This window comes from Ochlerotatus camptorhynchus, unplaced genomic scaffold (assembly GCF_037179485.1).
Source record: "Ochlerotatus camptorhynchus isolate MF236.1 unplaced genomic scaffold, CSIRO-AGI_Acam_v1.1 ptg000726l, whole genome shotgun sequence".
Classification (NCBI taxonomy): Eukaryota; Metazoa; Arthropoda; class Insecta; order Diptera; family Culicidae; genus Ochlerotatus; species Ochlerotatus camptorhynchus.
In genome coordinates, this window is record NW_027041200.1 from 74,038 (window position 1) to 76,604 (window position 2,567).

General features: G+C 41.8%; 1 long non-coding RNA gene across 1 annotated transcript; it reads right to left on the reverse strand.

The window, feature by feature from the left end:
- Nucleotides 1-1,447: 1,447 nt before the first annotated feature.
- Nucleotides 1,448-2,276, reverse strand: LOC135714795 (uncharacterized). Its single transcript, XR_010518892.1, has 3 exons — nt 1,777-2,276; nt 1,643-1,712; nt 1,448-1,509 (listed from the first exon to the last, which is right to left on the reverse strand). It is a non-coding gene; the product is annotated as an uncharacterized LOC135714795 (long non-coding RNA).
- Between the last annotated feature and the right edge of the window lie 291 nt (nt 2,277-2,567).

A 2,567-nucleotide genomic window follows, 5' to 3' on the forward strand; every position in this document is an offset into this window, starting at 1 on the left:
CAAATTCAACCTCTTCCTTTTCTAGATGGTGAACCAAAAGGGTTCGATATTTTATCTGGATTTCAGCATCCATATCTAAGAATCTTTCAGGTGGTTGGAACCTTCAGGAAGTAACGAGTGTTCGAATCACGGCTAGATCAACGTCTGGGCCCTTTCCAGACTCACTCTTATATCCAACTGTACTCACCCTTCTCAGTCGTGATTTGATTTAACCAGACTCCAGGACGGTTTTCAAAGCAGCCTTCTTGATTCTAGGGCCCACTCGTTACATCCGGAACGGTTCCAACATCCACGAAAGCTTCTCAGATCTGCAAATCATATTAATTGAATTAATTTTATTCTAACTGATACCAAAAAATCAACAAAACCAGCGATGAAAAAACAACAAAACAAATCAACGAAAATTGAGAATCCTAGGGGGGCTTCAGTGCTTCAGAAAGAACTCGTAATTGTAATTAACTGAATTGCATGCAAAATTCTAATAACCAATAATTACTAACTGCATGCTGAATACTAATAATAATCACTTGCAATTGTCGTTTGGAGAACGCAAAACAATTAAACAGTTTTTACTGTTTTTTTCCTCCCTCGGTCGGGAAGAGAGAGATACTGTAACCGAAATTCCTGAAAAATCAATGAAATTATTTTTATGTTGGGCGCCAATTTGTAAACCCCTCTGCTACTCAGTGGAAAAAGTTATCAACAGGGTCGGAAGGAAGGAATACGGTATACCACTCTCACTCTTCAATCTATGCTGTCAGTAGTAACTCACGACGATAGGGTATTGTCCATAAACAGGGCAAAGGGGAAAGACAACATGAATGATTCACTTATGGTTTTCTATGCTCAAAAGCCACAGAGTCAATTTCCTACTGAATAAACCACAAAGGGAGGGAGGCATGAAGACTCCTTTCGAGTCCGGAGAACGATACACAAAAGAAATGGTAGTGAGATTTTCAACTAGTATGAAAAGTTCTGGACTAAGAAAATTACATGTACAATAGCATTATATTCTAGATTTTACGATACATAGTTTTTAACATTGTGACGTCACATTTTACTTGCGGTTTGGCTTCGTTTTCGGGGTTTCTCGGCAGTGGCGGTGGTGGTGGCGATGGGGCGATGGTGGCGGTGATGAAGCGGGTGGTGGTTATTCTGGCGAATCACTAATTGGTCTAATTCTGGTGACTGCGTGGCGATTGCGTGATAACTCGCCCGGTGCATGCAGTTCGCGGAGCGGTGGCAACCAAAACAGCATAGAGGGTGGCGGAAGAGAAAGAAGCGGGACGATATTGGCTCGTTAGAACCCGCGGTAGCGACTGCTGCACTGCTCCAAGCTGGTTCTCCTGAACCCAGCTGGAGGACCAATCCCGAACGCGTGTCACAATGGACTTACCGCTGCAACGTGGCCTTTGCAAAATGGCTTCGCTAATAATGCCGGGCTCGAACACAATGGCGCTCGCTCCAGGACAAATGCTGCCAAAGAAAAGAAAAAGGCCCTTTGTGGACCTAACCACGCTTATTAGCACCTCGCCATACACATTTAATTAGCCTGCCCCTTTCAAAACCAAACCAACCACATAATTACTCATACAATACATAATTTTTTTCACAAATTTACAATAAATGTACATAAATTTACCTTTTCTTTTAGAATTATCTGCACGGTAACAGTCAACCGTCAGTTTGGGGTGACAATTGGTCGAACTACCCTAACCTTAAAGAACAATATAACACATTATTTTCAGTTCTAATTTTACAGCTAGCACTACTAACCACTTTTACTAACGAAATTTTTAAACACGACTGACACTACTAACTTTTCTTTTTACTAGCCCTAGACCTGTAATTAAACAAAACACACTATTTAAAAAAAACCACACTACACATTTTTACCTCGCCCTTTCAGCGAACCTTTGGGAAAATTAGCACGTCGCGCACTGAGTCTGTTCCCGAGTGCGGTTGAAACAGAATTAACCTGACTCCTGCTAGCATGCCAAGCAATAATCCGCAAAAAACCACGAAATACGAGCAGACCCGAAATGTTGCTGTATTTACATATTTATTTCACCCGTCGTTGTCTCTCCCCTTACCCCATATATGGACAACCTTTTCGGCAGAGCGCCTGCTGTCAACCAGTTTGATGAGAGTGAGTGGTACCGCAGGCGAATGGAAAGGTATGGGAAAGTGAGCGACCAACAGCAGAGTTGGATTTAGGACATTCTACAACACTGTTATACAGTCGATTATGAGTGCACTTGTGATAGAGTCACAAGCCCACATTATGGAACCATCGGTTACACGGTTAAACTGTTTGACAGGAGCCATATAGGATGTGGAATAAACGCATCAAAACAAACCTTAAACTGTTTGACAGGAGCCATATAGGATGTGGAATAAACGCATCAAAACAAACCATTGGGAGCTCTTATAAAACAATAGCTTCCAGAGTTGTACAAGAATGTAGTTGTATTGCCATTTGGTTAAAAGCTGCAAAAGCTGCTTGGATCACTCTTAAATGATTGTTTACGTTCGACCAACCACCAACCACAATTTTGTTGCTAAAA